The sequence below is a fragment of the Bos indicus x Bos taurus genome, chromosome 18, assembly GCF_003369695.1.
Source record: "Bos indicus x Bos taurus breed Angus x Brahman F1 hybrid chromosome 18, Bos_hybrid_MaternalHap_v2.0, whole genome shotgun sequence".
NCBI lineage: Eukaryota > Metazoa > Chordata > Mammalia > Artiodactyla > Bovidae > Bos > Bos indicus x Bos taurus.
This window is the reverse complement of record NC_040093.1, coordinates 45,904,155-45,930,210: the sequence shown is the minus strand read 5'-3', so window position 1 is coordinate 45,930,210 and position 26,056 is coordinate 45,904,155. Positions and strand designations below refer to the sequence as shown.

The window sequence follows — 26,056 nt, the reverse complement described above, 5'->3', positions numbered from 1 at the left end:
AAGTAATGTATTTTATTCCAAGTTGAAAGGCAGCAGATCACAGCCGGCAACTGTACTGGGGGGTAGAGACTACAGATGAGAAGCAACGCTTAAAGCATTTTCCAAGCAGCTGTAGTTGTCTTCTCTGCCTAGGTGTCTTAGAGAAGCAGCTGTTAATCAGGCATCCTGTAAGTGTCCAGTAAGTTCCAGGATGCAAGCACTAAAAGTCACACTCAAGAACTGAATAGAAAAAGGAAGACTAAAGTGTGATGAATATGTGTGTATGTGGGTTACTGCCTCTGTGTAGGAACATACACACACACATACACAATCATGCACATGTGTGCGATCAGTGTTAGGAATGTTTAAAACTTTACTTCTCTCTATATCTTAGAATCAATCTACAATACTTGAGACCCCAAAGCTGACCTTTTATTTCATTTTTTTAAGGACAGCCCACAGACCTTCACGTTCCTATGTACACAGAGATATCTACAATTAAAAAAAAAAAAAAAAGAATTACTCAGATGCTGTTTGGTAGGTTGAAATTGTGGCAAGGAACCTCAGAACCCTACTTGGTTTCCAGTTTTTGGCTTTGGTGAGAGAACTGTAGAGACAGCTAAGTCATACAGTCTTGCCCCCAAGGTTAAAGGAAACTATTCTGCTGATAACAAGAGTCCTTCTGGAGATTCTAGATCTTCAGGGGCATTTAGCCATCTCATTTTCTCAAGAAGGAATAAGTGAGTTGATGTCATTGCCCATTATCTGCCTATCTATCTACTTTATCTATTAGTGTCTATCTACTTCCTATATATCCATCCATTCATCCATCCATGTATGAATGTATGTATCAATGTATATCTATCTAGTCATACATCCATCTATGTGTGTATGTATCTATCTATCCATCTATCTGTTTATCTATCAATCCACGCATGTTTGTGAGTATGTATCTACTGGGCTTCCTTGGTGGCTCAGACAGTAAAGAATCTACCTGCAATGCAGGGAGACCTGGATTCGATCCCTGGGTTAGGAAGATCCCCTGGAAGAGGGCATGGCAACCCACTTTAGTATACTTGCCTGGAGAATCCTCATGGAAAGAGGAACATGGCAGGCTATAGTCCATGGGGTCGCAAAGAATCAGATACAACTGAAGGACTAAACTCAGCACATGTGTCTATCCATCTCCTTTTCTATCTGCCTATTTATCTATTATTTATCCATCCATGTATATATGTATGTATCCATCTCTCTACCTATCATGCAATTTTATCATCCTTGAAACTTCAACTGAAAGAAAATCATTTGTGTTGGTCCTAACCTCTGATGTTATAGAAAGGTGATAGATAATTTCCATGTGTATGTGTTCATGACCTCTGCATTTTTGTATGTTTAACATGTGTCACATGATGCCTTTTGTGTGAACCCAGATGATGCAATCTTGGGCTTCAAAGGCAAAGATTCTACAGGACTTGCAGCCTTCCAAGGTACAGGAGCTATATAAATTGCACCCTCATAATTATCTAGACACATTTGAGAAGTTCTTTATAATTTGAAAATTGCTTTGACTTTTAAAAAGAAATTTGATGAGCAATTACTCTATAATAATAGATTTTTAAACTTCTTATAAAAAAATAACAAGACGAGTCTTCAAACAAGACAGAATCTAGCTTTTTTCTCCCTCTGGCCACCAACTTTTCCAGAAATGAGGGGAATATAAAAATACAGATTACTTTGTTAATTAGCCATAGAAATCATATCTATTATTTGTAAAGGAGCCATGAAAATAAATAGAGGCCGGAAAGGTCAGGGAATTGAAAGCAACTAGAGAGCAGGTCTAGTAAGAATCAGATCAGTGTGCTGAATGCAAGCAATATTTATTTTCTCATCCAACCACTGTTCCTCATGGAGAACTGACCAATACTTTCCCCTTTTCCTTCTATTTCCTTATTAAAAATCAACTTAACTTCTAAAAGATAAGTTCCAGTGAGCTTTTCTGACTTTCCTGACTTACATTCATCTTTCCATCAGGAAGCAGGTGTGTGTGTGTGTGTACGTGTGCATGCTTATACGTATACATGTATATGTATTTTTAGGTCACAAAAGTCCCTTGAGATCACAGGGCAATCATCCGTCTGGCCCCTGATTGTCTCACCTGGAAAGTGAGCAGGTGGATGGGGGAGGAGGGACAAATGGGCACCGGGAGTTCCTACAGAACATGGAGGTGCAACAGTGCTTGGCACAGTAGGCTGGATGCTGACCAGTACGTCCTCAAGCTCTTGTGATGTCTGGCCCCAAACTCTCCCTCTGGGGTTCCTAACACCTTGGGTCCTTCGGGAATTAAAAAGGGAGTCAACTGTTTTTTTCCTTAGGGAGGAATTTGACTTCAGAGCTGATCATAAGAAAATAATGCTCACGATTTTTTAAAGAAAGAAAGAAAACAGAAAAAGGTAACAATGCATCAATTTGTGATGTGGCAGAGACAGCTGAGAGTATGTAACTGACATTGGAAACAATTATCTATCAATCAAATGATCCTCAATTTAAAATTTGTCCAAACAAATATTTTCCACGTATGATGAATCTCAGTGCTTAGGAAAGGAATATTAATCTCCTAAATGAACAGATCTCAAGTATTACTTTTATCTATGCTGAGATGATTTTTTTAACCCCATTTTAAACACGCCCTTAGCAAACTATAATGGTTAATCAATACACCAGAGATACCTTGAGCAGGAAACAATCTTACTTCATCTCAAGATGTTGAAGCCCAGAGTGGGTAAGAGACCAGCGGAGACCTCCCAACTGAGCCATGTGGGAGCTCCATTCTGCCCACTAAATTCTGTCAGTTGGAAGAAATAAAGCAATGACATCAAAGGGACTTTCCCTTTGAACATGGCATTCCTGCCTCTTGAGATATGGGTCCTCTGCCAGCTGGTGTAGACTCTTGTTGTATAGACTGGCAGGCTCTAGAGACCTATCACCTTAGCTCCCCGCCCCAGATGTGCACTTGTGCAAACTTGGGCTGACTTCACCAACTTTGTTGTGCCTCTATTCCTCATTTATAACATTGAAATAATAATCATAGACCCACGTCATAGGAACATTGTGAGGACTAAATACATTACATGATATTTTTTTTTGTCAATAAATCTTGGCACATGAGAAATGCTGTAGTATTATGAATGGTTTTATTTCAAGGTAGAGTCCAAGTTCATATACGTCTATTGAATCAAGTAACACCTAGATTGCACCTTGACTTGTAGTGTTGCTCAGTAGTTGGATACTTTCTCAGCCCACTTTTTCTTTTTCCTAATGTGTTTGCATCACCAAACAAAGAAACCAAATTCTTTCTTCTCTGTTGCACCATATTTGAGTCTCTTGCTTCCTTGCTTTTTTCTGTGTCTTCTTCCTGAGCCTGTCTCTGTCTCCTTGACTTATCTTTAGACATCCTCATTACAGCTCTATCTGCCTTATTTGTATCCCTTCATTATCATATGTTTTGCATGCCCCTCCCTTAGTCTTAGCAAGGAGACTGCACTGTGCTAGGAAGGTCACTAGGGCAGAAGGTAGGAGATACTGAAGTGGGTGCAGGGAAGTGTTTGGTCTTCTCCAAGTCATTCTGTAGGAAATAGAGAACTTCAAGGTACAGAGCCCTAAAGCTGGCCCTGAAAGCTTCTCAACAAGTTCAGCGAGCTCAACATTGTCCAAAGGGATGGAAGAAAATAATTCACTTAAGCGACTGATGATTCTGTAGGTTCATCAAACTTGGGGGTAGTAGGGGGTGGGTTGGAGGGAACACATGGGCCAGGATTGGATCCTTGGGTACCTGAGAATCTGAAATTAACTGTTTTGGGAGTCTCTTCTCTTAGTTTCTCTGGGTTTTGTTATACTTTTTTCTACCATTATCTTTGTTTGTCAAATGCATTCACGTTCCAGTGAAAAGAGATAACCCAGTTTAATGCGATATCTCTCTGAGGGATTTGCATCATAACAAGGTGCAAAACATGGGTCACGGCTGACCCTTACATGTCTTTGGTTCCGTACACAGGGTAACAGCAAAAAATAAACCACTGTTAAAATTCAGCAGAATTCCCATAAATGTCTGGAAGTCTGGCCTCCCTTGAAGAATCTAGCTCTGTCTTCCTTCATTTCTCTCTCATTGGATGTCTGTGAACTCAAGAGGGTCATAGAGCTTAACAAGGGTTGATTCTCAAATGTTCATTCTCAAATATCTAAGCCCAAAGTATTGGGTTGGTTAAAAAGTTTGTTTAGGTTTTTCCATACAATCTTAGTCTTAAGATCAATATCTAAGCATCTCTACCATTCTAGATAACTGGGGTTTTCTAAAATGAGCCAGGTTGGCCCCCCAAATGGCCCATAGGATATGGCTTAAATATACTTGAACTTCTTATTTTCTATTTTTATGTTTATTATAAAAAGTGTATTTGTGTATCTTGTTCAAGGAACATATGTAGAAGCTAATATACCTATCTCGGGATCCGTGTTTGAATACTTTTGAGAGATGGTATACAGCATCAATCATGGGGACCTTGTTGCTACACTATGGTGTACTTTGGAACACTTGTTCAAAGGCAAATACATGCAAAACACATGCTAATTCATGAATAACAAATGAGCCAGATGGAGCTGTACCAAAAATGCCAGGAGATAGATAGCTCGAGGAAACAGAGACAAGCACCAAGAAAGGGAGAGCAGATTAAAGTAAAGGAAAAAAACAGGTTTACTGATAAATATGAGCATAAAACCCTCCACCACTCTATAACTAATACTCTGAGCTATGGTAAAAGTACCACATAATACTGGGGGGAATAGCAAACCCTCTCTTTGTAACACATTTAGAATTCCTGATGCATCAATATGGGGTTGGGATGGAGCTTAGATGACATCCATTCCAATAGGTCATTTTGTGTGGTTAGAAAATCAGTTCTTGAGAGTTTAAACAACTTCCCCAGCATCATCAGCAAGACTTCTTTGACGCTCAGCATGGCCATTTCTGGAAAGTGACCAGGTATTACTGCACCTAGAAAAGGGGGTGCCATTCTTGAAGACCCCCAATAAGAAAGATATCCTTTGTTAGAACTCCCTTTCCACCATTTCTATGAAAATAAAATTAGATTCCTTGCTCTTCTGCATTGTGAATCCAGGCCATTTCCCTTCTGGTCTGTTGTCTTCAGGAAAGAAATGTTGAACCGGGTAAAATTCAAGGACGGGATGGGCACAGTGGACAAGGACCAGGGCTTTGGGGTCAGATGAACTTGGGGTTAAATTCCAAGTTAAATCCCTTTTACTCAGGGTGTGGATTTGGCCTAAGAAGTCAATCAATATTCCCATCTGTGAAATAGAGGTAATTGTCACATTTACCTCCTCAGACTCTTGGCAAGATAAAATGAGAGACTATAGGTCAAGTGCAAAGCACAGTGTCTAGCGTGTAAAATGGTATCGATAAATGGTAGATATTGTAATAAGGAAGAGTCAGTTTTGACTCTTCCCTGCTAGATCTGTGTCTTTGGCCACTTTTGTTATTATAATCACACATAATGGCCTGCCTCAGAGAATCCTGCCCCTCTGCCTGTTAAGCTAAATTGCCTTTGTTCAGAACCCTGTCCACCTGTAGAAAGAAAGAAGGAAGAAATTAACAAATACCCCTGCCTGAGGCTTGTCCTTCTAGGAGATACTTGCAAGATTAAATGACCTTTTTACTTTGTTTCCTCACCCCCAACTCCCAAACTGTCTCCTATCCATAAAAGACCCTGGCATCCAGACTCTGGCCCCAACAATATTTTGAGACGTTAATCTGCCATCTTCTCCATCAGCTGACTTTTCTGAATAAAGTCATATTCCTTATCTCAACACCTCATCTCTTGGATTTATTGGCCTCTCCTGCAGCAAACAGAGTGAGCTTGGACTCAGTGACAATATTATGAAATGCAAATCGATTTCATAATGTCAGCTCTCCATTATTTGTGGATAATTTTGAGAATTGGTGGTGGTGGTGGAGGCTTCACCCAGAACATCTTAGGTTTTCAACGTGATAAAGTCAACCTCCTTTGCCTCTAGCAATGATTTCCTCAAGCGCCAACCCCTCATCCCCATCTTTTACACATGTGTAAAAGGATAGTTTAACAAAACTGGTAGTTGAGTCGCAGGAAGAGAGTCCCATCCCCACAAACAAGACTAATGACTTAGGATTAACCAAGCAGGCCGACTGCTTATGAGCGGGCTGAAGCAAAGTAGAAAGTCTTCAGACCTTGAATTATCTGTAAATTTCATCAGGAAAGAAGTCATGCTTTCTTGTGGGAAGAGAAACCGGATGGTCTATGGGACATAGCACACTCTTGGCTTTGGCAAGTGCCACTAGTCTTGGGATTATAAGAACTTTGAGGGGAGGTGGAGCAAGGAATTTACTTGAATTTTGGTCTAGAAATATCTCTTGCCTACCCTTTTTTTCTGTCCTGTCTTTTCCAAAATTCTTCTTTCCTCTGCCCCTCCAGGCCATTTGTTAAGACAGACCAAGGGCTCAAGAGTGACCTTGCTGCTACTGCTAAGTCACTTCAGTCGTGTCCGACTCTGTGAGACCCCATAGGCAGCAGCCCACCAGGCTCCCCTGTCCCTGGGATTCTCCAGGCAAGAACACTGGAGTGGCTTGCCATTTCCTTCTCCAGTGCATGAAAGTGAAAAGTGAAAGGGAAGTTGCTCAGTCGTGTCTGACTCTTCGAGACCGCATGGACTGCAGCCTACCAGGCTCCTCCATCCATGGGATTTGCCAGGCAAGAGTACTGGAGTGGGGTGCCATCGCCTTCTCCAGAGAGACCTTGAACCCCCTCAAAAAACGATGGTCAGGAGCACCACTTCTGAGACATCAGCCCTCCCTGTGCTCTTAGAGGCTTCCTTTCTCTGTGGCTCTTTTCTTTGAGTGCCGTCATCTGCTGGCAGGGGACAGACCGGAAGCACCACCCTCCAAGAAAGGTAGCATCTGCCACACTCCAGCTCCAATGCGGAGACTCGGATGCAGCCTTCTCTGCCCTTGGTATGAGTCATCCCTGGAGTTTATCTTGCCCCCTGAGTCTGGCTTCCTGGGTACTTGTTCTCTTTGAAGGCATGAACTGAAAGGCAGTGATGAGGCAGATCTGGTTGGGAAGGGCACGTTTCCTCCTGGATTCATATGCTCCCGCAGGGAAGGGGTTAGTACCAGAGGTCTGATGGGGATGGGCATTCCCAGCTCAGAAAATCAATGCTGGACCTGACGGACCCCTCCAATCAGGTGCTTTCCCAGATGCTGGGCTTCCTTCCTGATGCAGTTTCGAGAAGGGCGCTTTTTCCTTAGTGTAACTCCTTTTATCAGTCTGGAATAGGAACTTCTAAAACCCCATTAACTAGTAATCACTCAGGGCCAGTGAGGGCGCCTCCACTACCCCAGGAATATCCAATTAGCAAATCATGATCTGGCCCTCCAGTGAAAGAAGTCAGCCCCATTATCTGTGATGTCCCCAATTAGAGTGTTTATTCATGAAAGACTGCACTGAGCTGGCCGGCCGCGAGGCTCCTTCCTTCCCAAAGCCCGGGCCAGATTAAGGACCCCTTCCCACCCCCTCCCCCACTCTACTCTGGCCCCAGCAGCCCACTCCTCTCCCCTTACTCGGGGCCTCCCCCACCATCTGCCCAAATCACGAGGACTTCTGCTAGCAGCAGGACGGAAGAGTCAAATTCTTCAGGTTTGGTCATGCCTGACTTGAGTTCCATGTTTTTGTGTTCCTTTCGGGGGGTTGGAAAAAAATAAATGAACTGAGCCCAGAGCATGGCTGTGATTTAGTTAGTATTTATCAATCTCACTTTAGCAGTAAATTTGGCATTTATCAGACACTGAGAATGCCCCAGGTGCTGGGGTCTCACTCTGGCCCCTTCCTGCTGGATCTCCTCACTGGCCATCAGTTATGTTTTAACTGCATAAAAACGCGGAACAAAAATTCATCTAAAATGGTCCTCAGTGACTCCGAGGTTCAGCACCCCTTCCCGGTCCATTTTACAAATGAGGAAATGTAATAGTATTAGGTTTCTGTTGTTTTACAAAGCTCTCCATTTTTACATAGCCAAGAATATAACCCCACTTTAAAAATGCCCAAGTAAACATAGTGATCATGAAATTAACAACAACAACAAAAAAATCCCAAACAGTATTGGTTAGAAAGGCGATCTTAGCAGAGTCTCCTCATTCTGGAAAAACTGAATAAAGGAAAAAATATGCAGAGGCATGAATAAGAACAGCAATGACTACAGACCGCTCACTGGTCAGATCATATCTCAACTCTGAAAGCGTTTTGAGGCAGGCCATTTTAGCATCTGACACAGTATGAATTTCCTTCCAACATCAGACCTCAGAAGTAGAATCTTTTCCCTACTAGAAGGGACATTGTCTTCCTAACTCACTCTCCTGCTCAGACAAGTTTTGCTTGGGGGTATTAGGGAGCATTGCTCCCAACCAAAACTTGTGTCAGGCTGCTGCGAAAACACAATCTGTCTGTTTATATTTCTAGAGCCAAACACGGCATTTTCTCTAATTCTGATTAGCATCTACTTGGCCCCTTCCTTGAAGTATCCTCTGTGGAGATGTTCCAGATAGAAATCTGGGATCTGCTAGTCAGCAGTGGCCCCTACCAGCTCCAGAGGTGATTGTCAAATTTGCAGGGTTTTGCAAAATGGTTTTTAAACACAGTTTAAAACTGTATTTTAAACTGCGATTAACATTTAAGTTACATAAACTTACAACTCAATGAATCATATTAAAAATGAAGGTGTGTGAGTGCTCAGTCGTGTCTGACTCTTTGTGACTCCATGGACAGTAGCCTGCCAGACTCCTCTGTCATTGGGGTTTTGCTGGCAAAAATACCAGGGTGGGTTGCCATTTCCTCCTCCAGGGGATCTTCCCAACCCAGGGATTGAACCTGCATCTCCTATGTCTCCTGAATTACAGGCAGATTCCTGACCACTGAGCCATGGTTAAGCCTAAAACCAAAGGTATACTACTCAAAACTTATCTTAATATCTTACTGCTTTTGACTACTGTGATACAAAGATATCAAAGTTGCTTACATCTGTTATCTGCAAGGAAGAAATGCTATGGACTGGTGTGCTACTCAGCATCTCTGCCCAACTCCTCCTCTTGCAGTCAACCATTGGGGGGAATATCTTCACCATGGAAATCTGAAATGCGGCAAGTCAGAATCCCCCCTACCCAACCCCCAGAGCCAGTTGTTAAACATTTAGCAGCAGGTCACTGGATACAATACCATCTGTCTAGTTGAGTCTGCAAACTTCAGGAAAATCCCAAGTGTGAAGTTCACACAGTAACTCTTCCCTTATTTGTCTCTGCTGGGCAAATAACTGGTGTTTATAAGTGAATTTTACATGCAGCCGAAGGTAATCCATTCAGTATCAGGTCCTTTATTCTTGTATTTTTGCCTATTTTTAGTGGACATCTTTCTAGTTTACATCACATATAATCTACTGTCTTTTAAATTGAAATTCTGCCAATATCTCAGTATTTCCTTGAGATTTGACTGTGAGTACAACCGTCGCTTCTTGTTCTATTGTAATGACAGTGTTAGGGGACATGAAGGTATAAATTCATTTCCCCATCACTAAATGACCTAGACAGCTATGAGATTTCAGTTGTTCTTTCTGCTTTGATTGATCTTCTGGATGAGTGAAAAGATGTCAACTGTCACTCATGTTTCATATTACACAAATAGTACCATACCTGAATACACATTCAAAGTAAATGATTCAAACAATACATTGATTTAAAAACTTCCCCTCAAAGCATTTTCTATTCAGCTTCAAAAGTAACCTCTGTTATATTTTGATATATTTCCTCCATGATATTTACTGTGTATCTACACATATATACATGTTATTCTACCTAATAAAGTAGTATATACATGACTTTTACAAGTGACCTTGTAAAATCACAATCACATATTATTCAGCAGTAAGATTTTTAAAAAATTATATTGAAATATAGTTGATTTGCCATGTTGCATTTCAGGTATACAGCAAAGTGATTCATGTATACAGATATATATACATATAATATATTCTTTTCCATTATGTTATAGGTTATTGCAAGATATTGAATATAGCTCTCTGTGCAATAAGACCTTGTTGGTTATCTACTTCATATATAACAGTGTGCATATTTTAATTCCAACCTGCTAATTTAACCCTCTCTCATTTTTCTCCTTTGGTAACTGTAAATTTTTTTTTTCACTTATATCTTAGATTTTTTCCAAGTTAGTATATAAAGATCTTTATCATTCTTTATATCTGTAGGATCTCTCAGCTTTTTCCCTAGTGATAGACATTTAGGCTGTTTCCATGATTTTTGTTTGTTACAAAAAAAATTTGTAAAATTCTTAACAAACCAAAGAATATTTAATACCCTCGCTCACGTATCTTTGGGCACATGCCCAGGTATTTATTTAGGATAACTTTCAAGAAGTAGAACTTCTAAGCCATGGAATATTTATCATTTCTTGCACCTTTCCTTTCTCCTCATAATTTCTTATATCAATGAATGTTATTAATATTGTGCCTATGAGTAAGTAAACTTTGGATAAAATTCTGATATGAATAAGTAATTGTTTTTAATAATCAGACATAAAGACTTTAATGGATATCTGAGGCTACTCAATGGCTGTCCTCTGGATAAGTGAGCTGATATAGAAGACTTCTGTTTGAAGAGGGTTACTGAGGTAGGCACTCAGTGCTTGTCTTCATCCTCAGGATCTTACTCTTCTAGCACATTCCAGCTGTCTTCCAAGTATTCTCTGCTTCTCTAGGCTTTCTCTGTCATTTAGAAAGTCATTTTGCCTGAGAGACAGGCCCAAAGTGCTGGGAAATTTATAGCTCCCAGAAGCAACTCTCAATGACTGAAGTTGGTGTATAAATACCCCAGCTCCCTCACAGTTACAGTAGGATCATTGAGGCCAGAGTTTCCCCATGGATTAAGTTGCAGTGGCTACAATGGTAGCCAGCTCTTTGAGACACACTCTGTTGGCCATCTTTCCTTCCGTAGCTGACTTCTGTACTTCTCTACCAAGATTTGTTGTACTTCCCAAATAAATGGTCACATTTAATTTCTGGATTCTTTCTGGAGGGAAACTGAACTCAGATATCTTGTCATCTCAGTATGATGGTCATGGCAACCTCTACCCCAGAAATGAGATATTGCTAAGCTGATACTTCATCTCACTTGTTACAAGGGATAAGTACCTTCTTTATGAACTATCAGGTTATTACATCTGGCTGCTTTTGTACAGAACTTTGGGACCAGTGACTTGACTGGCAAGATGTGCTGATTGGGAAAAAAATGTGTTGCATTTAATAGATATTCTCCTATGATGAAAACACAATAGTTTCACACTGTCTTTCTGCTCAACACACTTGATACAGAAAGTCCACATTTGCTTGAGAGCTTTGGGCCAACAGTTAGATTCTGAGGGACTTGGGTGGCACTGAATCACTCTGCATAAGGTCATGAAGCCTTGGGGTTTCATTGGCCAGGAAGTCAAAGTCCAGGCAGCGTGGCTTCCTCATAAGGCAGTGTTCCACCATCTGAGGGAAGGCCTGGCACGGAGAAGCCCATCACATCATCCCTTGGCCAAGGTCAAAATGCCCCAGGGCGGTTCACTGCACATTTAAGGGAGGACTTGGGAGTTGTTTCAGAATCATCAGAGAAGCTTGTAGCTTCTTGGAGTCAATAAAGCCTTTGGTTGAATCTGTTCCTTTTCCATTCTGGAGCTGGGTCCAGCTGGTAGTGACTGTCAACTTCTCTGTCATCAAACCTGAAATTCTTTTTCTCACGAGTGTCCATAACACTTAGCATTCCCTGAGAAATGGACCCCAGCTTAATAATAACGGTAATAGGAACACTTAAAACAGTGCCAGGCATCACACTTTGTGATTCACAGACATTATCCCATTGAGTTGTTAGAATAGCACTGAGATAAGACAGATAAGATGATGATATCCTCACTCAGATGAGAAAAGTGAGGCACAGGGAGCTTTAGTAACTGACCCAAGGCCACCCAGCTAGTAAGTGTCCCAGGATGACTAACTTCCGAGCTTAACTCCTACCCTCTCTAAGTGCATGACTGTGAGTATCAGACCATCTTTGTCATAATGGCTTATTTAGCCATGTGACCTTGAGCAAATCATTTCAAGCCTCTGAGCCTGAATTTCTTGAATGAGGGTGATGATACTTACTTTAGTGGCATTGCAAGAATTGCAGGAGTAGTAAATATACTGACACTGCAGGCTGCAGAGGGAGAATCCTGTAAGATGTGGTGATTACTATTATTGTTTGTTGTTGTTTCACTCTCCACCTGCACACATGCACTCTATATGCAATTTGCACCATATCGCTTGTTCCTTCCTAAACCCGCTGGGCTGCTCCTTAGTCTTCCATCTGCCTGCAATGCCCTTTACTTTCTTTTCCCTCTGGTCATCTCCTGCCAGTGCTTTGAGCCCCAGCATAAGCATCACTCTCTCTGAGGAAACTTTGCAAATTCCTTTTGAGTCCTTTCTTCATCAGTGATTCCACCCAGCAGGGGAGTAGCTGGCTGGTTAATAGTTTTAAGTTCTGCAGACAGACTGTCCAGCCTCAAGGAGTGACTCCGTTTCTTTACAGGTAAGTGATGTGGAACAAGTTCCTTTATAAGTAAAACAAGAGAAGTTATAGTACCTCTGTCATAAGATCATTGTGAGACTTCAATGAGAGGAAGTATGTAAAAGACTTAGCATGGACTGAGAGCATAGAAGTTCTCAGCAAATCTTATTTATGTTGTTTTAGCATTGTAAACACATCTGCTGTATCACTTAATGCTTGGTGTGCTGCTGCTGCTGATGATGGTGATGGTGATGAGGATGGTGATGATGGTGGTGATGGTATAGTGGGGTATTTATTTCCAATAGACCACAGACTTCTTCAAGGTAAAAACAGAGTCTATTGCGGCTTTGATTTCTGTGCCTACTCCAATACCTGGTAGACAGGAGTCAATTTGATGCTGGATGGCTGTATGGATGAGTGAGTGGATGGTAGATGGTTAAATGGATGGTTGGACAATTGCTGCCTCCCTAGTTGGTTGTATTGAGGGCCTGAGTCATCTCTGAGATATACTGATTGTCATATCAAGATAAGGAGAACATGAAGGGTCAATAAGCAGGTTTCTAAATTCTTTCATTTGAATCAGGGATCACATAGGAGAAAACAAAGCAAAATAAAACCAGTCACCAAGAATGCTAGTGGTTTCATTTTTATCCACATCAGTGAAGAGTTGACTTAAATTGCCTCTAGGAACCCTTTCACTTCTGAACATTTGTGTTTTCCACCCCTTCCACCACCTGCAATACTTAGAAATACCAATGTGTCATTTGGAGACACATCTGCCCATACTGAGCAATCTGATTTACCATCTGAACATCGAGAGTGTCTCAGACAAATCTGGTTGTCCAAGGCCTGTATCTAGGTAAAAGAAAAGACAGAGTAGGATCTCAGCTTGGGACCATCTTCCTGATTCTTCTTAGTGGGGAGGCTTTGGGTTGAGAATCCAATGGTTTTACAGATATGACTAACATTTGCTATGGTGTGAGGTCATTTGAATTAGGGTACTTAACTCTTGATCTTTCTTCTTGAGAGCTATCTTTGTCATCAGACTCTACCCACCAAGCCATGTCTAAGCTCTCAGAGGGGATCAGACCTCTGATATTTAGATTCCATGGGGTGAACGCTTCTAGAGTCACTCAGGTAAGAATCATTTCCATCCCTGCACATGCCATCACCAAGCCTTTCCCTCTTTGCGAGCAGGTAAGAACAAGGAAAAGGACCCACACTTACAAAGGGTCCGCTGCTTGTAAGTTGCTGCTCTCGAAAGACACCACCTTACCTGCCCACACCAAGTCACTAGAGTGGTCAGAGTGAGACCCGACTGTAGGAACTTTGCTTCTGATCAATTATCAAAGCCTGGGTTTAGTTCTCACTTATTGACTGAGTCTTATTTATTTATTATTGCAATCTCAGCAGGTTGGTTGGAAAAAGAGAAGTAGGGCCAGACACTGTGCTCTCAGTGAACCCTTATAGGGAAAAGAAGGTGGAGAAAGAGGAAATGGAGGAGGAAGAAAGAAGACCTTTGCCCTCTAAGGTCTTATCCTCTAATCCGGTTGGCAAGACCCATACCCATGGAATGATCAAAGAATAGAAGATAGTTGGGAAAAGTGAAAGTGGAAATGTTAGTCACTCAGTTGTGTCTGACTCTTTGTGACCTTGTAGACTGTTATCTGCTAGGCTCCTCTGTCCATGGGATTCTCCAGGCAAGAATACTGGAGTGGTTAGTTATTCCCTTCTCCAGGGGAACTTCGTGACCCAGGGATCAAACCCAAGTCTCTTGCATTGTAGGCAGATTCTTTACCATCTGAACCACCAGGGGGAATACGTTGCTTTAACAGGTAACTCAGAGGAGAGGTCTGTGCAAGCTCTGGAAAAGGAGATACCTGGATTGGCTAGAGGGACTGAAAGAGGCTCATGGGAAGTAGAATCTCATCCTTTTCCAAATCTTTCATTTGATGATGGTGACCTATGGCAATGTCTAGCAACTTGCTTCAGGTCATTTAGTTGATTGGGGGAGGAAGTGACCAGAGTACCAGTGCATGCACATTTCACAAGGCAGTAGCTTTCTTCCTCCCTCCCTGTCTCCCTCCTGCCTCCACCCTCTTTTCTTCTGTCCTTCCATTAGCTTTCAACAAATATTCTGCTTAATAGAGTTAAATGTCCTCTGTGTATAAGCAAGCATCTTTTAAGGTATTGAGAAGATGTTGATAACTGCTTCATGATCAAGAGCTCTGGCTTTGGAATGCACTAGACTTCTCTTCAAACCACTGTCCTACCAGCAAGTACCTGTGTGTCCTAGTTTATTATTTACCTCTGTTAATCTGAAGGATCCTTCCTCCAGAAGGATCATCAAAATACCTACCTTGGAAGGTTTTGTGATAATCAAAATGAAGCAATTCATGTAAAGCACATAAAACCCTGGCATACTGTAAGCTCTTAGTAAATATTCTCTACTCTTTGTAGTTTTGTTGTTGTTCAGTCGCTCAGTCGTGTCTCACTCTTTGTGATCCCATGGACTGCAGCACCCCAAGCTTCCCTGTCCTTCACTATCCGCCAGAGTTTGCTCAAACTCATGTCCATTGAGTCAATGATACCACTCAACCCTCTTGTTCTCTGTCATCCCCTTCTTCCCCGTCTTCAATCTTTCCCAGCATCGGGGTCTTTTCCAAAAAGTTGGCTTTTTGCATCAGGTGGCCAAAGTATTGGAGATTCAGCATCAGTCTTTCCAATGAATATTCATGACTGATTTCCTTTAGGATTGACTGCTTTGATCTCCTTGCTGTCCAAGGGACTCTCAAGATTCTTTTCCAGCAGCATAGTTTAGAAGCATCAATTCCTTGGCTTTCAGCCTTCCTTATGGTCCAACTCTCACATCCGTACCTGACTATTGGAAAAACCATAGCTTTGACTAGACAGACCTTTCTTGGCAAAGTGATGTCTCTGCTTTTGAATATGCTGTCTAGGTTTGTCATAGCTTTCCTTCCAAGGAGCAAACATCCTTTAATTTTATGGCTGCAGTCAGTCCCCACAGTGATCTTGGAGCCCAAGAAAATAAAATCTGTTACTGTTTCCACTTTTTCCCCATCTATTTGCCATGAAGTGATGGGACTGAATGCCATGATCTTTGTTTTTTGAATGTTGAGTTTTAAGCCAGCTTTTCACTCTCTTCTCTTTCATCAAGAGGCCCTTTAGTTCCTCTTCACTTTCTGCTGTTTGTAGTTTTATTTGTTTATTTATTTTTTTCAGCAAGGAACAGGATTTATTAGCGAGAAGGAAAGTACAAAGTTCTCAGCATAGACACTGAGAGCGGGTAGAGTCCCTCAAACGTCGATATACAATTGCTGTAATCCTCGATGTTTGTAGTTTTAGTACCACGAAATATCCAACAAAACGAAACTGACTCAACATTTATTTACTTTTTCTATATCAGAGTGCATCCTGGGATCATCCTGACAAACTTCAACTATCTTCTTTTTAAGGAGTTCAGAGGGACTAGATTATCAACATAACTGTTTAAATCAAACCAAACCAGAACCAGTGAAGATGAAGCTCTCCTTTCAGTAGAATCCTGAACAGAGAAGAATGAAAAAAAAGCCGGGGCAAGGATGCCTGACTCACAGGCTCAATGCCTGGGTGAAGCCAGACTGAGTTCCCTGGTCTGGATAATGGGGGCACCACTCAGGCTCTGGGAAGCCAAGATTTGGGGAGTGCAGCTTGGGATGGAGCTCTTGTCTGAGACTTGAGTTAAGGCTCTCGGGATGGGTCCCCATTTCTCATCTTGTCTTGCTGAGGAGATACATGCCCTGTGGTCATCTAATTCACCAGGGTTTCTTCTTAAATGTCTTTCATTAACACACAGTACCCTTCTCTGCTTTAGAAAGACATTCTCCATCCATATCTAAATTAAGGAGCACCTTGCCACTCTGAGACCTCAGGTGTTTGCTTTTATCCTGCCCTGACAACCTACAGTTTTATTTTGAAGCTAGAGGAGAATCTGGCTTTTATTTCTTTATTTTGAACCTCACAGCCCCTCTAACTGACTCTCCTCCCCAGGCAGACAGAGCCGATCTTGCCCTGCCCATTGGGAAACACCAGGCCACTTCTTTGTTTAGTCCTTACGGTACACAGCATCATGCCCATCCACCTGTGTTCTCCCTGGAGCCCCTGAGGTCTCACAGTCTCATGGCCCATCCACTTTGCCTTAGGAAACAAAGGACACACTTTATTGAAATGTCATATGTCAGCCCGCGTCCTTCAATTCTATTAAAACCCCTTCTTTTTTCCTCTTTCTTCTTTTTTATTTAAAAAAGAAAACATTATGGGGAAAAGGGAGAGAAAAGATTGGGGAGAGCAGTTCACAAAAACGTAGCAAACCCAAGCCTACTTTGGGGAGTTGTAACATCTGCACGTTCTCAGCAGTTTGAAAGGAAACAAAAAATTGCCAAGTGGTATAAAATTTGAAGAAAAATTACCCAAAGGAGAAATGGACGTTAACCACGCTTCAATTCCCCACTATGGGTTGACATTTGAAGTACTTTCTTCTCTCCTCTTTCTTTCTGATTCACAGTGTGTCTAAAGAGGTGAATTGGGCGCACAAAACCCAACCTCCTCTTGCCAGGGTGGGTATGAAATATGAAGGCGAGACGATTGTCTGGGCTCAGTGCATTGGAATAACATTGGTTAAATTATGGATAGTTTTTGAATAGTGTCACTTTTTTTTTTCTCTGCAGATGGTTGTTCACACAAGGAGCCGGGTCTGCATAATTGTATCACTAATCAGCAGTAAGGCAATTAGTTGTGTAAGTGTGCTATAATCATTCTAACAGAAGAGATGACGAAAAGACAAAAAAAAGGAGGGGGGGGACCAAAATGTCTTTTCTGAATCCATCAACTGACAGCCATAATTAGATATATATAATTGAAAATTCCACAGTAGGGGGGCAAGCTTATACAAATGAATTTTCTCTGCTGCCCTTACGCATTTTTGTCTTTGGCTGAACATCCCCCTAGGAAAAGGCAGAAAACTCGTCATTCCAAGAGAGTGCATACTGTACCGGGTATTCAGTCTGACCAATGATGTCAGAATTACAATTTTTTGGGGGGGAGTGTGGGGAGGGCACAGGCTGGGAGACTGGGAGGTTAGGCTGCTGTAAAGACAAGTGCTCAGCGTGGGCTAATATGAATTGCGTTGCTGTGAATTATGTCACCGTCACTGTTATTCTGAACCTGTACTTAGCTGGCACCCTAACGTCCCTCTTCTGGTTCATGATGGGAAATTCCAAGCAGATGACTAACTCACTGGGCACAGTGTCTAGGGTCCAGTGCACTTTTAGGGACTCATGAGAATGTTTGAATTTTCATTTCTTTTTGGTTTGGAATGAACGTAGGCACACTACTGTATATAAAATAGGTTAACAACAAGGACCTACTGTATACACATGGAACTATACTCAATATCTTGTAATAACCTAGAATTGAAAAGAATCTAAACAAGAATATATGTATGTAAAACTGACACACTTTGCTGCACACTTGAAATTAATGCAACATGGTAATTAACTATATATCAATAAAAAAGGAAAATCAAATGAATGTGATAATAAAGAGTGTGTACAAATGAATCCAGCCCGGATTATAATTACCTTCATACCAACACAGTTGTAAAATATAAGTTTTAATATCTTTTTAGGGAGGAAGAATACCACAAAAGCAAAAGTACTCAGAGTCCAAAAAACTTATAATGTGGCACTGATCATGGGCTAGATGGTATTTTCTATGGAAGAGGAAAAAAGTAGGATTTGAAGGCACTTCCTTATCACAGAATATTCCATCTTCAGTTTTTATAAGAAAGAGGGGACTGTATTTAACCAAAGCCTGATTATCAAAACCTATAATTACATTTGGGTTAAAAATTCTTAAGTGCCTATGAATTTGTGGAAACTGTGCAGAAAAGCTTAGCACTGAATTAATCAGACTATAGGTCTCCCAGCAGACTAAATATCTTCTTTTTAAACTGAAAGCACATTCCCCCAACCTCTCTCTCTCTTTGAATTCACCAACTCTCCTATAATTTAATTGGACAAATCTTAACAGTGATTTTTTTCCCCTCCCAAAGAGGGGGCACATTGCGGCCAAAGCTTGTTAATTAAGTTCTTTACATGCCCCCAGCTGTGCAATAAGTTTTCAAAGCAACACAACTGCAAATTTATTTATTTATTTTTTTTTACCATTTGGTGGCTAGTTTTCAATCATGCATTATTCCCCCCCTCCTTGTTTTGAGGATGGGAAATCCAGGAATAATCTCTGGGAGAATTCCCATGCATTGTGGAATCTTGGACAGACAGTCAAATTGGAGATGCCATTAAGTGGTGTCTAATTGGAGCTTGTTTGGGGAGGGAGCCACAAGGGGTGATTCTTCAGGCTTACAGGCAGCTCAGGCACACACGTGCTTGTGTAGAAAGAGTGCCATGAAAAGTGTCCAGGAAAGCAAACCTTCCCAATAGAACTGGAGGGCAGGGGCCCTCCTTATTGGCAGATGAGGCTTTGGGGAAAGAGGATGGAGCTAGGCCAACAGAGAGGCCCTGTGGACAGGAGAGATAGTCATTGAGTGTGTTTCTGGTTTCCCCTTCCCACTATTATTAAGCCAAAAGGAATGATTTCTTGAGCAGAGCCATTTCCTCTGCAGAGCCATTTGCAAGGGACACGGGGAAGGCAGAGATGAAGGGAATAAGGGGTCTCCATCTTGAGGAGGTCTACAGTCTGGGGATGAAGAGGTCAGAGAAGTAGCAATTCAAAGTGACTGTGGCTCAGGTGAGTTTCCATGTTTGCCAGGATGATGTTGGAGGAAGACTCTGCAGGAGGTCAGGGAACTTAGCTCTTGAGGAAAGGGTAAGGGAAGCAAAAAGAAGCCACAGAGACCCTTTGGGCTGACATAACCTCTTGGGTTGGGACTCTCTGAGTAGAGGTCGATAGCTCATTTTTATGGAGCTCTCCCAATATGCCCTGTAACTATGAAGGCTTGCCCATATATATACACGTTTAGAATAACATAATAGAGGCCAGGATGGCAGCCTCTATTCCTCATCTTTACCATCTCAACTAAACTGGCAGAAGTGGATTTGAAGTAGAAGGAAAAACGGGGACGTGTGTTCACAGTTACCTTGATTCTCCACAAAGTTCCTACACTTTATAGTACCATCTTACTTAAGAACAAATGATACACAACTTCCTAAGGGTGAGGACCCTTGATTAAAAACAAAAAATTCCTTTATTCGTTTTCTGGTTCATTCACATTTCAGTTCTCTTTCCAGGCTTCTCACCATCTTCCTTGCAATTGGGTACGGCCACCCAATTTGAAGACCTTGATGGAAAAGATTAAGGGCAGGCAGAGAAAGGGATGACAGAGGATGAGATGGTTGGATGGCATCACCAATTCAAAGGACATGAGTTTGAGCAAACTCTGGGAGATAGTAAAGGACAGGGAAGCCTGGCATGCTGCTGTCCATGGAGTCATAGAGAGTTGGACATGACTGAGCGACTGAACAACAACAACAAAAATTACAACAAATGGTGTGTACATGGAAATGATGCAGATCAAGTGGTAGCTTTAAGAGCCAATGTGTAATTTACCACTTTCTGTAATCCCCTGCAGAAGTGACTGTGTTAAGACGAGAACTCTGTTATCCCCATCCTTGAGCTTCCATGATGCACAAAGTCCCTTCAGCAACTCACGTTAGACACGTGGAAGAATAAGCTTTCCTGTGTAAACCAGTGTGATCTGTTTGTTACTGCAGTATCATTGAAGAGTGACTGACAGCATTTCTTAGAATATGTAGCTGAACGGTTGCCCGGAGACCATATCAGGCTTGTAGAAATGTTTTGCTGGGCCATGTTTTCTAAAACACTAGTTGCTAATATTAAATATCAGAAAAGCACACATAAAAATCTGACAGCACTAGACATGCTCTCTTGTGTAGCCTCAGCCACCTGGAGTGCAGCTCCCAGTGCCCTCTGGGGTCTGGCTCCAGGAGGTCATTTACAACATCTCCTGTTTCTGTAGGCCAAGGTCCTCCCACACCTGGAGAACAAGAAGAGGTCCTTGGTATTTCCCCTCCTCTTTGCTTCTTCTGTATGTCCTTGAAAAATCAGTGACCAGACTTGCTCTGTCTGGTTCACTCATCTTCAAAGCATTCCTTCTTCTACACCTGTTGGGTCCTTAGCATTTTCCCCAATGGCTCAAGATCTATTTGTTGATTTTCTCTCACTCCTATGGCTTCAGAAAAAGGTACCTCCATCACCATTTTCACAGAGAAAAGCCACAGATGCTTTGGCTCAAAATGACCATCATCAAAAAGTTTACAAATAATAAATGCTGGAAAGGGTGTGGGGAAAAAGGAACCCTCCTACACCGTTGCTGAGAATATAAATTGGTGCAGCCACTATGAAAAACAGTATGGAACTTCCTTCAAAATCCAAAAATAGAACTACTGTGTAGTATGTGTGTGTGTTAAGTCACTTCAGTCATGTTCAACTCTTTGAGATCCTGTGGGCCATAGCTCACCAAGCTCCTCTGTTCATGGGATCTTCCAGGCAAGAATCCTGGAGTGGGTTGCCATGCCCTCCTCCAGGGGATCATCCCTACCCAGGGATTGAATGTGCATCTCTTATGTCTCCTGGATTGGCAGGCAGGTTCTTTACCACTAGCCCCATCTGGGATGCCCCAAGAACTATCATATGATCCAGAAATCCCACTCCTGGGCATATACTGAAAAAAGATGAAAAATCTAATTCAGAAAGACATATGCACCCGAATTTTCATAGCAGCCCTATTTACAATGGCCAAGACATGGAAACAACCCATGTGCCTGTCAACAGAAGATTGGTTTAAGGAAATGTGGCAGGTAGATGATAGATAGATAGATAAATAGACAGACAATGGGATATTACTCACCCATAAAAAAGAATGAAATATGGCCATTTGCAGCAACATAGATGGGCCTAGAGATTATTATATTAAGTGAATTAAGTCAGAGAAAGAGAAATGCATTATATCACTTAAATGTGGGATCTAAAAAATAATACAAATGAATCTATATACACACAGAAACAGACCCACAGAGACCAAAATTATGGTTGCCAAAGGGGAAAGGAGTGGGGGGAGGGGGAGGGAGGTGGTAGGAATAAGTAAGAAGTTTAGGATTAAGAGATAAAAACTATTATACATAAAATAGATAAGCAACAAGGATTTATTGTATAGCACAAGGAACTAAATTCAGTATCTTATAATAACCTATAATGGAAAATTATCTGAAAAAAAATATATATATATAACTGTATCACTTTGTTGTATACCTGAAACTGACAGAATATTGTAAATCAACTCTGCTTCAATTTAAAAAAGAGAGAAGCCACAGATGCTTACCAAAATCTGGGGCGAAAGTAATTCCTGAAGGTGGACCCTGCCCACCCACAGAAAGAGGAGAGCGAAGATGTGAATGAGGCTGCCACACGCTCAGCGTCTGACCTCTAATATCCTTCCCACCTTTGGTTCACTCAGTGGGCAGATTTCTGACCTTTCCTTCAAAGGCATCAGGGTGGAGGCTCTTCACTCTTAGAGCCCTCATCTGTTTCCAAGATGTGGGACTTGCTTTGGGTAAAGTCATGAAAAACAGACTGAAATTTTCTTCTTCAGATTTCCTGACCTGGCCCTCCTTCCTTGCCCTGATGGTATTCTGAAGCCACCCTTCCCTTCCTCTTTCCTTGTCTTCATGCTGCTGACAGTGAACTTGCTCTCGGTCTAGCACCTCATTGTAGACAAATTGTGTCCCTGTGTTACCTCTCCCACGGCTGTTGGGCTTTTACATGCTACTTCCCTTGTGGCTCAGCTGATAAAGAATCCGCCTGCAATGTGGGAGACTTGGGTTTGATCCCTGGGTCTTGAGAAGATCCCATGGAGAAGGGAAAAGCTACCCACTCCAGTATTCTGGCCTGGAGAATTCCATGGACCATATAGTTCAAGAGGTTGCCAAGAGTCGGACACAACTGAGCAACTTTCACTTTCACTTTGAAGGTTCCACTCCTAATTAAGGATTATTCATTGTTTAGCATCATGGCCTGGCCTTATTTTCATGATACAGAACTCCTTTCAGGCAATGGGAAATAATGCCTGGGGAGTGAACACTAGTTTGACCTTTGGAAAATTGATTCCTCCTTTGGGAGAGCTCCATAGAAGTTAGCTGTGGATCTCTACTCAAAGAGTCCCAACTAGGGACTTCCCTGGTGACCCAGTGGCTAAGACTCCATGCTCCCAATGCAGGAGGCCCATTTTCAATCCCTGATCAGGGAACTAAATCCCACATATCACAACTAAGACCTAGCAGGGCCAAATACAAAACATAATTTTTTTTAAAAAAAGGAGTAACGTCATTCATAAAAAAACAAGAGTCTCAATTCAAAGGTTTCTGGGGCCTCTCTTTGCTTCCTTTTTCCTCATCAGCCAAGTCTTCCTCTGATCTCATCCTGGAAAACCTGGGAAGTCACCTCTCTGACTCTGGGTTCACCCTGAGCCACAGTCACTTTGAATTGCTTCTCCTCTGACCTTCTCACCCCCAGACTTTAGACCTCCTCAGGATGGAGAGCTCTTCTTCCCTTCATCTCTGTCTTCCCAACTTGCCCTGCAAACAGCTCTGCTGAGAGTAACTGCTCAAGAAATAGTTCCTTGTGGCATAATAATCTTAATTCCAGCTCTTTCCTAGTATGGTGGGGACTTTTTTTTTTTTAAGACTCCTTTAGTATTTATTTTTATGTATGTATGAATGTATGTATTTGTCTGCATTGAGTCAACTGCCACAAGCTGAATCTTTGATCTTTGATGCAGTATACCAGCGGAGAAGGCAATGGCAACCCACTCCAGTACTCTTGCCTGGAAAACCCCATGGATGGAGGAGCCTGGTAGGCTGCAGTCCATGGGGTCACTAGGAGTCGGACACGACTGAGCGACTTCACTTTTCACTTTCATGCATTGGAGAAGGAAATGGCAACCCACTCCAGTGTTCTTGCCTGGAGAATCCCAGGAATGGGGGAGCCTGGTGGGCTGCCATCTCTGGGGTTGCACAGAGTCGGACATGACTGAAGCGACTTAGCAGCAGCAGCAGCAGCAGCATACCAGATCTTCCCTTGTAACTCAGTCAGTAAAGAATCTGCCTGCAATGCAGGAGACCCGGGTTTGATTCCTGGGTCAGGAAGATCCCCTGGAGAAGGAAATGGCAACCCGCTCCAGTATTCTTGCCTGGAGAATCCCATGGACAGAGGAGTCTGGCAGGCTATAGTCTGTGGGGTCACAAGAGTCAGACACAACTTAGTGACTAAACGGCCACCATCACTGGATCTTTAGTTGTGGCATGTAAACTCTTAGTTGCAGCATGTGGGATCTAGTTCTCTGACCAGGGATTGAACCTGGACCCCTGCATTGGAAGTATGGAGTCTTAACCACTGGACCACCAGGGAAGTCCCTGCTGCTGCTGCTAAGTCGCTTCAGTCGTGTCCAACTCTGTGAGACCCCATAGACGGCAGCCCACCAGGCTTCCCTGTCCCTGGGATTCTCCAGGCAAGAACACTGGAGTGGGTTGCCATTTCCTTCTCCAATGCATGAAAGTGAAAAGTGAAAGTGAAGTCGCTCAGTCGTGTCCGGCTCTTAGCGACCCCATGGGCCACAGCCTACCAGGCTCCTCTGTCCATGGGATTTTCCAGGCAAGAGTACTGGAGTGGGGTGCCATTGCCTTCTCCAGGGAAGTCCCTAGTGGGGACTTGTTAACCATTTGCCCATGAGTACTGGCTTTCTTGGATATTCTTCATTTGGTCTCTTGTGCAAGTGATGGTGATGACTGAGCCATAAATTGAGATTGTTCACCACTTGGCAAGGCCAGCCAGCTCCTTTAGAGTTAAGGGATCAACCAGAATTAAGCCCACCTCGCCTTTCTGGAGCTGGGAGCTACCAAGTCCAAGCTTTTCTATGCCATGCTGGCTTTCCAGCAAAGCCCTCAGCCATGTGCTTGTTTGGGTTATTTTTTAGCTTTCATTAAGCCACATGCATCCCTGCTTATGTAATAATCTGAGAACTATATGAGCAAGGCTAAGAATCCCACTGACATGCCACTTGGTACTTATTAGCTTTGTAACTGATGACCAGGCCTCAGAATAATGACAGACTGGCTGCTTCACAATCGCTCCGTTTAATAGAACTGATTTCTCAAGAAGCAAATAAATACCTCTGCTGGCTTTGTCTTTCAAAGTCAGTGGTGTGGAGGCAAAAATGAGCTGAGCTGTAGGTTTAAAAAAAGTAACTAAGTTCTAAATGCCCCATCCGGGGCCTCTTTGTCTAAAGGTCAAAACGTGGTTTCCAGAAGGCAGGATTTGGGAGTCCTGAGCAATGCTTTTATGAGAAATTAAATGTGAACACTTTTAAGCAATTCATATCTTCCCTAGTTTGCTACAATCTCTACTATTCCTTTTCTTTTTGTCTTAAATTTTATTTGGGAAGGATCAAAATATTTACAATATTGAGTCTTTTCATCTATAAAATCTCTCTCCATCTTTTATGTCCATCAAGAAAGCTTTTAAAACTTTCTTCATAAAGGACTTACTTGCATTACATTATATTTATTCCTAAGTATCCTATATTTTAATGGCTATTTACCTTGTATCCAGCAACTTTTTTTTTTAGTAAGTCAGAAAGAGAACAACAAATAAATTAAAGCATATATGTGGCATCTAGAAAAAAGGTACAGAGATGCAGATGGAGAGAAGGGACGTGTAGACACAGCTGGTGGGAGGTTTTGAGAGGTTGGGATTGATGTGCATACACTACCATGTGTAAAATAGATATCTAGTGGGAGCTCAGCTCAGTGTTCTTGTGGTGACCTAGATGAGTGGGGTGGGCTGGGGTGGGAGGCAGGTCTAAGAGAAAGGGGTACAGATGCACTTATGGCTGATTAATTTCTTTGTACAGCAGAAACCAATATTGTAAAGCAACTATACTCCAATTTTTAAAAAATCAGTTCCCTTTGTTTTACATCTGGCCTTCTTTATTCATTTATGTGGATTTGCTTGGTCCCTGGAGACCACTAAAACACTTAAGGCTTTCTCCATCAGTATGAAAACTCCTCATCAGCACACTGAACCATGGAGTTGAGAGCTGAAAGCAAGTTTGACTTTTCTGCGTTGTCCCACATTTCCAAGGGGGAACTCTGAAGTCCATGAGAAGTGACGTGAAACCATCCTGAGTCCACAAAGAGCAGTTGGCAGAGTCTTAGGTGTTCACAGTCTCAAAATGAAGACGCTCTCATTCATCTGGAAAAACCCATTTATACCACAGCAATAGTTGCTTCTGCTGCT

The 26,056-nt window shown here is 42.1% G+C and overlaps 1 long non-coding RNA gene across 1 annotated transcript in view; it reads left to right on the top strand.

The window, feature by feature from the left end:
- LOC113875278 overlaps positions 1–26,056 on the top strand; it is a 222,663-nt gene that overhangs the window by 62,600 nt on the left and 134,007 nt on the right. The window contains exon 2 of the long non-coding RNA XR_003506220.1: positions 17,395–17,463. This is a non-coding gene — a long non-coding RNA (uncharacterized LOC113875278). The remainder of the gene's footprint in view (positions 1–17,394; positions 17,464–26,056) is intronic.